We start from the raw sequence: 10,773 nt of genomic DNA on the forward strand, positions 1-10,773 counted from the left end.
TTGCATCCTTGATTATTATCATTTTGACTAGAGTGAGATAAAATCTCAGTGAGGTTTTGCATTTGTATTTCCATGATTGCTAAGGATATTGTAGATTTTTTCATATATTTGTTTGCCATTTATATTGCTTCTTCTTCTCATTCTTATTTTCCTTCTACTCGCCACTTCTCCTACTTCTTTTTCTTTTGGTACCAAAGATTAAACCCAGCTATGCTTAACCACTGAACCATGTCCCTGCCCCTTCCTTAAAGGGCAATTTAAAGGGTTAAATTTATTTCTTTATTTTGAGACAGACTACATTGCTTAGGCCCTTGAAAAAATTGATAAGGGTGATTTTGAACTTCCAAACTTCTGCCTCAATCCTCCTGCTAGAATTACTCCTGCACCATGCTGCATTTATTCTTTTGAGAAATATCTGTTTAGTTCTTTAGTTCTAATATTGGTCTATGAAGCCAATATGACACTGATACCAATAGCAGTTAAAGACACATCAAGGGAAGAAAACTACAAACCAATATTCCCAGTGAAAATTATTTACATGAAAAATTCTACATAAAATATCAGCAATATGCATTCAAAAATGCATTGAGAAAATTGTACACCACGATCAAATTGGTTTTGTCACAGGGATGCAGGGTTCTTTCAATATTCACCAATTGATAAATGTAATTCACCAAATAAATAGACTTACAGACAAAATTACATGATTATACCAATAGGTACAGATCAAGACTTTGACAAAATTTATACTGAAGAAAATAGGAATAAAAGGAAATTTTCTCAACATTATAAAGATTACACATGACAAATCCAAAGCCAACATAGTACTGATCATTGAAAAACTGAAAGAATTTCACCTAAAATCCAAAAGAAGACAAGGATGTTCACTCTCACCAATCGTATTCAATATAGTTTTGAAACTTTAGCCGGAGCAATCGGATAAGAGAAGGAAATTAAAGAATACAAACAAAAAAAGAAGATGTCAAATTGTCTCTTTTTGTTGATGATATAATCCTATGTCTAGAATACTCAAAAATTCTACCAGAAGACTTGTAGAGTTGATCAAACAAATTCATCAATGTAGAAGGATAGAAGATGAACATTCATAAATCAATAGTTTCCTATATTCCAATAGTGAGTCTACTGAGAAAGAAGTCAGGAAAACTATCTTACTCAAAAAAGCCTCATAAAAATAGACTGTGTTGTTTTTAAATATGTCTCATGGTATTGCACCTGTCAGTAGTTTCTTTCTAATTCTAACATTCTTTTTTATATATGCAACGTTTAAAACTATTATTGACTAATAGATGAAATTCTGAATTTATTCCAGATATTGGCAATGATAATTCAAGCTTCTATAAATAATAAAGAACAACATACATTTTATTTCTGAAGGGTCAATATCTAGGAATGGGATTACTGCTTTGTAGCTTTGTGTGGTAAGTGTATGATCAGCTTCATAAGAAAGTTTCAATTATTTTTTCCATGCACTTTAGATATTAATGACAAAGTGATGTTCCTATAACATACAATTTTGCTATTAGCCATTATAGTAGATTTTTAATGGTGGCACAATCATGTTAAATTGCAATTCCAATTTACTGGCTAGTTTTGTTGAGCATTTGCTATACTTTCTATCTTAAGTATTTTGAAAAGTTCTCTTCCTTAAAGGCATGATTCAGAGATGGCACTATTTGAGGGGGAGGGTGGAACCTGTAAAATAGATTATTGTTTTTTTTTAAATTTATTGGTGAGTTCTTGAAATATTCAGAGAATATTTGTGTTATTAGATATGTTTTATTTAAACATTTTATTTTGAAATAAATCTAGAATAATAAACATTTGCAAATATAGCACAGAGAATTACTATATCCTATTCACTCAGTATCCTCAGGTTAATATCTTACATAATTGTAGCTTATCTGTAAAAATCAGGAAATTAATATTGCTACCATAGAATTAGCTACTCTTCATTTGACCTTTGTCAGTTTTCCATCTAATGCATTGTTTGACTAATATATTTAAGCTAAAGTTTTTGATTTGAATTATATACCATTTTCCACTGGTTTACTTCTAACTTATCTATATTTAATTTAATATCTAATTTAATTAATTTATAATTTCCTTTTAGAGAATACATAATAGGTTATTATTTATACTTTTATCCAAATCCAGAAAACCCCTTCTTTTAAGTAGAGTAGCTAGATTATACCAAATATAAATATTGATACATTTGGGTTTAAACAGATCATTTTACAATTTTTTATTTGTGGAATAGCTCTTTTATCAATAGTGTTTGCTTATATTCTCTTAGATAATTAATTTTTTTGCAATTCTACTTTGTATCCTCTACAGACATTATATTATTAAGTTTTAGTGATTTCTCGAGGTTTTCAAGATGAATCTCTTAACATATCACCACCTACCTTCAAATAATTTTCAATCACTTCACATTTAGATTATAAGTCTTAAAACAGGACATTCTCTTTTCTTTCCTAAGATATTTGTGCTATTATTATCTTCTCTGAGAATTATTGGGGTCTAATTATCTTTGCTGTAAGTAGTCTATTTCACTCAATGAGGTTTTCAAATGAGGAAGTTTATTAAGCTACTTTAATTGATATATAAAAAACCTGTGCATATTTAACACTTACAACTTGAGGAGTATAGGAATAGGTATACAACAGTAAAAGAGCACTTCTAAATCTATTCCCATAACTATCAGCTTCCAAAATTTCCTACCATCCTTTTATTATTATTATTATTATTATTATTATTATTATTATTATTATTATTATATTATTATTTTTTGTGTGGTAAGAGTACAATAGAAGATCTACCCTCTTACAATGCTATACATGTAAAATACAGTAATGTGTGCTAAGGTCACTATCCTGTAAGATAGATGAAGAATCCATTTGTCTTGCATGGCTGAAACATAACATTATGCCCTTCACCATTACTTTTCCATACCCACTGTCCTCCATTGGCTGCAAACCACCATTCTAGTCTGCTGCTATAAACCTGATTATTTTAGAGGTAAATATGTTTCAGCTTTGTCTACTATTTCTCATCACGGTTGCTCTTCATTCATTTGTATAAATCAAAATTTCTATGTGATCTTCATTCCATCTGTTCAAATATGTTATTTTAATGCTTCTTACAGTGGGAGTCTGTTTTGCACTGCACTATTTTTTTTTAACTGTGCCATCACTGTTTTAAAGTAAAGAAATTTTTACTTCTTAGAAAGTTGAAGTCTGAGGGGATCAGATAACTTCCCTGATATCTATAGCTTCTGGAGTAAAAAAATGAAATAAAAAGGAGAAGAAGAAGAAGGAGATGAAGGAAGTGGAAACAAAGTTGGAAGAGATGAAAGAGAAGGTGGGAGAGATTCTGTAAAGAATACTCATGGAAAATAATTATTTATTTATTTGAAATTTTATTTTCATTGCTTTTTCATGATTTTTATGGTGAGTCTTCTTCTTAAGAGGTGTGAATGTTCCTAAAGTTTAGTTGTAGTGGCTCTGATTTTGAATTTAATAGGGGTAAAAAACAAAAGACTTATTTTCTGAAAGTCTTGTTCTTGGGAGCAAGTAAGTTGCTGTTCTCCAGATTACTAGAAATTCTAAAAAGGTGAAATGTGGATTTCAAAAAAGTAGACATACTTAAAAAAACATATAAAGAAGTAAACAATGAAGAACACATTATTTCATAGTGTTATTGACCCAAGCAGTACTAAAAACACTCAACTTTCTTTGGGCAGAAAAGTTTTAAAACAGATGTCTTAGTCAGCTTTTTCTGTCTTATGACTAAAGGGTCTGACCAGAGCAACTGTAGAGGAGGAAAAGTTTATTGAGGGCTCAGAGGTCTAAGTCCATAGAAGGCTGGCTTCATGATATATATATATATATATATATATATATATATATATATATATATATATATATATATATATATATATATCTCCCAAAGTCACGCCCTAATTCTCACCTGCCCCAGCCACACCCTACCACTTCAGTTAACACTCAGTTGATCCCTATCAGGGAAGTAATTCATTGATTGGGTTAAGACTCTCACAACCCAATCATTTCTCCTCTGAACCTTCTTGCATTGTCTCACATGTGAGCTTTTGGGTGACACCTCACATCCAAACTATAACAACAGTAGTTGAAAACTTCTTTCATTTTATTTTGTTTTTGTGTATAATTTATTGTTTTATTTTTAGTCATATTAGTAACTGTTAGTAATTAGTACCAAACAGGCAATGCCAGTAATCAAGCAGAACTTGTAGATCAGAGCGAAATCTTGGGTCTTGAAAAAGAAATTAGCATTTGCCTGGCATGGTGGTGCATGCTTGTAATCCAAGCCACTAGGGAAGCTGAAGCAGGAGGATCACAACTTTGAGGCGAGTCTCAGCAACTTAGCAAGACACTGTGTCAAAATAAAATAAAGGTAGTTCAGTGCTAAGCACCCCTGGGTTCAATCCCAATATCATGAAATATCATCAATAAGATATCAGGGTGTAAATATGAGACCAGGCAACAAGAAATTGATACACATAGAATACTTTGTTTTCAGATGTATGTAAGAAGAATAAGCAATTAAGCACAATTGGGTTTTACATGAATAAACCAAGTCCAGAATAAATGGTACTGATGGTAGCTCACAGACATCCCTTTATTCAAGAATTAAACTTGATTCTACCAGCAAATTTCAACACAGTAGCACTGGGTTGCTTATCATCAACCACTGTGCTTTGTACAGCACATTCAATCCCCAATACCTTATGAGGACAATACTATTATTATCTTTATTTGGCCAGTGAATAAACTGAGATGGATATTAAATAACTTGATTGAGGTACCTATGTGATAGTGGCAGTATGAGAACTAGAGTCTAGATGAACAAAAAACCAGAGACAGACTAATATTAACTCCAAGCCATAAGTCAATATAGGCACTATTATTAGTCATTTTCAATGTTTCACAGTTGAACAGTCCTGAGTGGTTAAATGAATCCCTCTGGTTAGGTCAGTTATTTAGGTTCTAAACTGTGTTGATATAACTTCCTGAACATCAGCCTAAATGTTGGCATTATTTCCTATTAATATTGTCATTATTTGTTAGTATTAAATTAATTATTTATATAACTTGTATCATTACATATTTACTCACATATTTAAATATATTTATTAATCATATTTAAATATAAAATTGAATATATATCATTGATATATATTTAAATAATAATCCAGTTTAATCCTTGTTAATAAAATTTGAAAATGGAAGTAGATGATTTTTAAGTTCTGGTAGATTATATACAATTGTACTAGCTAGAATTGACTAAGTCACTGTTACATGAATAACTGTTTACTCATTGTTGAAAATAGATTGAAAAATATAATTTTTTCATAAAATCTAATACTTAAAATGTTTTGTTACATACATAGTTGACTTATTTTTTTGCAATCACACTCTGAGATTCCCTTTATATCTCTATCATCTTAAAGATTTGTTGATTATTTACTGAGTGCAAGTCTTCAGAAAGATGCTGTATTCCTGCTGAACTGTTAGAAAACAAGAAAGTATAATTTGAGATAATTTTTTAAGATTAAGGCATTGATGTTTACAAAAAATAAAGTATATAAAATAGATAATAAGTTCATGTGTTTTATATATTGTTTAACCCAACACATACTAGATTTCAAAATTATTTCCACACTTATTCATGTGAAAATAACTAGAGGTATAGTTTTCAGCTTTTTTTAATGATGTCTGTCATTTATGATCCTGAACTTCTTGGCACATTCTGTACAGTTTATTGCTTTATGACTTCTTGCATTCTTTTTTAATACTATGCAAGTGATCACAGGAAGCAGATACTTCAGAGATCTCTAGTTCTGCTTACTAACCAAGCTGAACCTAAGTTAGATGACTCAGCACCATCCCAACCTGACATGTTTTTCATCGTTTTTCACAATCCTAATGTTCAAGCTGACTGATGGTTTCTGTACATTCATAACTTCACATTATCATGACCACTAAGTTAAAAAAAATGATTTTTATGACATATAACTTCTAAGGCTGAACAATATAGTCACAGACTTCACTAAGGAATAAAATTATAACTAGAACATAATCTGATTAAATTTATATAGCATACTGTTTTATACATCAGTGTAAATACAATGGATTCTTCATTTTTCTAAATGAAAAGCATCTCACCATCTTTTAGAGCACTCAGCCTAATCATTGCTATACAGATGTAAATTTACTAAAGTGATTTTCTGCCTTCACCTGTGCCAGCTGAAGCCTGATCTTCCAAATTGACCCCAGGAATTCTTGGCTCCAATCTGTTCCTGACCATTGTGACCCCCAGCTTTTTATCCTTTGAAAATGCAAAGAGAGAGAGAGAGAAAGAGAGAGAGAAAATTTTTTAATATTTATTTTTTAGTTTTCGGTGGACACAACATCTTTGTTTTTGTATTTGGTGCTGAGGATTGAACCCGGGCTGCATGCATGCCAGTCGAGCGCGCAACCACTTGAGCCACATCCCCAGACCCCTGCATCAGTTTTTACTAGAGTGAATCACCTGCCATACCTAAAAGAGGGACATTACCCAGATGACCCTTAACCCCAATAATAATGAAGTGCACATCTGTAAGAAGAATAGGAGCAAGTGAGTGAAAGCTAATGAACCCAAGGGGCCCAGGGATCCCTTGGAATTATTGACTGCTTTTATAGAAGGATGGCATGGCCACTTGTAGGGCAGATAGCAATGTCTATATCTGGAGTCAGAAAGACTGTGTCTGGAAACCAACACAGGTGATCCTGAGGTTTAATCACGCAGGCAAGTTTGTGAACTGATCCATCTCCTCTGGCAAACAATTTTGCTGTGGGAAGGAGAGCACGATTCATTTTTGTTTGTCCCTTCAATTCTGGAAATGACTAGTGGGTAAGCAAAGACTTTAAAAATATTATAGCTACATTGTCCTCACCTTGTATGGGCTTCCCAACATTTTGCTAGCTGCATGGTCATGTGATTTCAGATGTAGAGTATCTTCTGGGTCCAGTAAAGAAGTATATTAAAAGCCAACCAATACTTCCAGGGGCAGCAAAATCCCTTTGGGTCAGCTGATGTCCATCAGAGTTTGTTGACAATGACACTGGTGACTGGGTCCACAGAATCAAAGTCTTTGCCAGTGGGAGCAACTCCTCCTGGTTCAGTCACAACCAAACCCTGCCTTGCTGCCAATGACTCAAAAAGGTCTCCACTCTGAAAATTAAGTCTTGCCACTCCTGATTGTCTCCGAGAATAGTGTTGTGGCTGCTGGCCCTGACTACTGTACAATACTCTTTGTCTTCAACCTAGACATTCCAAAATAGAGCATCATGCCCAACATGTCTGTCATGGACCATTTTTGCAACATGGACAAGAGGGCCACCACCCAAGACCCAATGCAGACTTGTAGACACTGCACAAGTCTAGCATCACTAAAGTGTCTATTTATAAGGTGAACAAGTAAGATGGCCACAGATTTTATACTACTGGCACTGATGGCGTCAAGAAAAGTTGGAATTTCAAGAACTTAGTAGTACATCCAGTGTCTTCTGAATGTGAAACCAAGTAAGCCTCCACCATCCAGCATGAGAAACATAGCCACCACTTGCCTGTTGGTGAGGAAAGTAAGCCCCAAGAAAACACTTTAAACATATCCAGCAAACACTGTGTGCTTTTGTTTGAATTGGAGCAAGTGTTGCTTTTCTAAAAGCAGCAGTGTTTTTTGTTTGTTTGTTTTTGCTATTTCATCTCATTCTTGATGAAAGCTTATCTTTAAGTACTTTATTATGGAAAATTGTTACACTAGAAGGAATAGATAAGGGAGGTATGTACATTGTCTTTTAGAAAATTAAATAAAAATCCTGAATGTGGAAAATAAATAGAAATTATTCTTTACTACCATAGAGTTAAACATTGCTTTCAATATATGATGAACTAATCTTTTAATAAGACTGGCTTGTACAGGTTATTTAAATGTATCTTTTCTAAAGTGTCAGAAGCAGTAAAAGTCTCATTCCCTTATCACATAAACTAATAGATTCTACTAGAGCACAATATGCTGTTTGCTCACGACAGTAAGTCCTAGAGGAAGCTGTTAGCTCCCAATATGAAATGGCAAGATATGTGTTGTACTATTGTGCTTAGATGGGAAGACCTCAGATGGTTAGCAGAATGTGCCTGTGGGAGTCCACTATTGTACATTATAGTAACACAATCTTTAAGTCTTGGCATGAAATGACTTCTAAGCACACCACAACTATGAGATAATGCACAGAAACCCATAACTTATTCTCAGGTAAAATTAAAAGCAATCAGATTTCAAGAGTGTATCAGGAACATTCTATTCCTGAAAAGCCACAAGGAAGACAGGTCTTTTAAAAATATTTTATTTTGATACAATGTGGAATCTTAAAGTAAGTAAAATTATTTTAAAATGAATTTTCAAATTCTCTCAGTAATTACAATTACAATTAATTAAATTACAGTTATTAAAAATGACAGATAAGATTCCTGGCATAGCTTGTTTAAAAAGAGATCTTCAATTTTCTGGCTTCAAGATATTTACTTCTGAAGATAGTATGTCTATGATCTCAATTTACTCCACTTTGGCTTTTGACCAAACTATATCCATTAATCTTTTTTTGTCATTTTAATGTTCAAATCCTTTTATTCTTAAAATCAATATCATAGGAGACTATAGTGTACTGACAGATGTCTGGATTTCCTCCCAGATCACAGATGGACAAGCTAAACACCTTCAGAAAGTGTCCCTAGGAAATCACACAAAGGTGACTCTCCTGGATTTGGCACACCAACAGTTGTTTTGCTCCTGGAAAAGCTGATGCTTTTCTGTGCTACAGAGGAACTTATTTAACATGATATAAGCAGCCGGAAAAAACTGGCTGCAATGAGTAGAGAAGGAAACATCATTTCAAAGAAAAGGAAAAAGAAGTTTCATTTCTTTCCTTTTTAATATGTTGAATAGCAAAGGACAAAGATGATATTCACTTGCTGCAAAGCAAGAGGAAATAAAAACTCAAATACAAGCAAAATATTTTTTCTCATGAAAGACTGTCTTACACTTTTCACTTATAGCTTAATTGTTCCAGTCCAGGGTTGAAAATGATCTAGGGATAGAAAACAAGCATACAATGATGATGCACCCAGGTAGTGCATAACTAATCTAGAATTTAAACACAAGAAGCCTGTCATGACTCCTTAAATAAAGCAAAGATGGACATAATATTTTGCAACCGAGGTACTCCTACATGTGGTGCCAAAATGGAGGCAATTTAGTCTAATTTTCAAAAATAGGAACATCAAAAGTAGAGAACTAGTTGGCCTCCTATAATCACAGTGGCTCAGGGGGTTAAGGCAGGAGGATAGCGAGTTCAAAGCCAGCACCAGCAAAGGTAAAATGCTAAGCAACTCAGTGAGACCCTGAATAAAATACAAAATAGGGGGATGTGGCTCCGTGGTTCAATTGAGTGGCCCATGAGGCCCCTGAGTTCAATCCCTGATACCACCTCCCCCCACCAAAAAAAAAGTGGAGAACTGTGTCAATATTATACAAATATCATTAACTTGGAGGCAAATTCTGAGAATATGGTCAGGATGGGGAGCTGTAGGTAAAAGAGAAATCTGAGTGACAAAAGTACTCAAACCTGTCTCCAAGCACCCCAGGATATGTCTTCCTTTTCAAATCTTCACAGGACTCTGGATTTGGCTTCATAGCATTATGCAAAATTATAAATATTTATTAAAAATATATGTATAGTAATACATAGTCGTCTGCTAGTTCTATTGCAATGTGAACACAATGCTTTACATATTACAAGTATTAATTATTTTTTTCAAATGAATTATAATTTAAATCTAAATTGTAAAAATTTTTCAAAATAAGCTTCTTTCTTAAAAAAAAAGTTCATTTACCTCTAAGAATTTTTTAATTTCCTCCTTGATGTCTTCTGTAACCCATTGTTCATTCAGTAGCATATTGTTCATTCTCCATGTGATGGAAGAATTTTCTTCCTTATTTTATCATTGATTTCCAATTTTATCCCATTATGATTGGATAAAATGCATGGTAGTATCTCTACTCCTTTGTATTTGCTAAGAGATGCCCTGTGGCATAATATATGGTCTATTTTTGAAAAGGATCCATGTGATGCTGAGAAAAAGTATATCTGCTTGATGTTGGTTGATATATTCTATATATGTCAATTAAGTCTAAGTTATTAATTGTGTTATTGAGCTCTACTCGGCACTAAAAATGAATAACATCATGGCATTTGAAGGGAAATGGATGGCATTAGAGCAGATTATGCTAAGTGAAGTTAGCCAAACCCCAAAAAACAAATGCTGAATGTCTTCTTTGACATAAAGGGGGTGACTCAAAATGGGGTAGGGAGGGAGAGCATGGGAAGAAGATTACCTCTAGATAGGGAATAAGGGTGGGAGGGAAAGGGAGGAAGAAGGAGAATAGCACGGATGGTGGAAGGAGACCCTCATAATTATACAAAATACATGTATGAAGATGTGAATTTGGTGTCAACATATCTTATATACAAACAGAGATATGATAAATTGTGGTATAAAGGTGTATTAAGAATTGTAATGATAAAAAAATAATAAGAGAGCTCATGAATAATGGCATAATTTGGTGTGAATATACTTTATATACCAAGTTATGAAAAATTGTGCTGTGAATAG

At 33.2% G+C, this 10,773-nt stretch overlaps 1 pseudogene; it reads left to right on the forward strand.

Moving 5' to 3' along the window:
* Positions 1–6,514: 6,514 nt before the first annotated feature.
* On the forward strand, positions 6,515–7,630 carry LOC143410791 (actin-related protein 2/3 complex subunit 1A pseudogene; annotated as a pseudogene).
* The last annotated feature ends 3,143 nt before the right edge of the window (positions 7,631–10,773 follow it).

The sequence above is a fragment of the Callospermophilus lateralis genome, chromosome 11, assembly GCF_048772815.1.
Source record: "Callospermophilus lateralis isolate mCalLat2 chromosome 11, mCalLat2.hap1, whole genome shotgun sequence".
In the NCBI taxonomy this organism is placed as follows: domain Eukaryota; kingdom Metazoa; phylum Chordata; class Mammalia; order Rodentia; family Sciuridae; genus Callospermophilus; species Callospermophilus lateralis.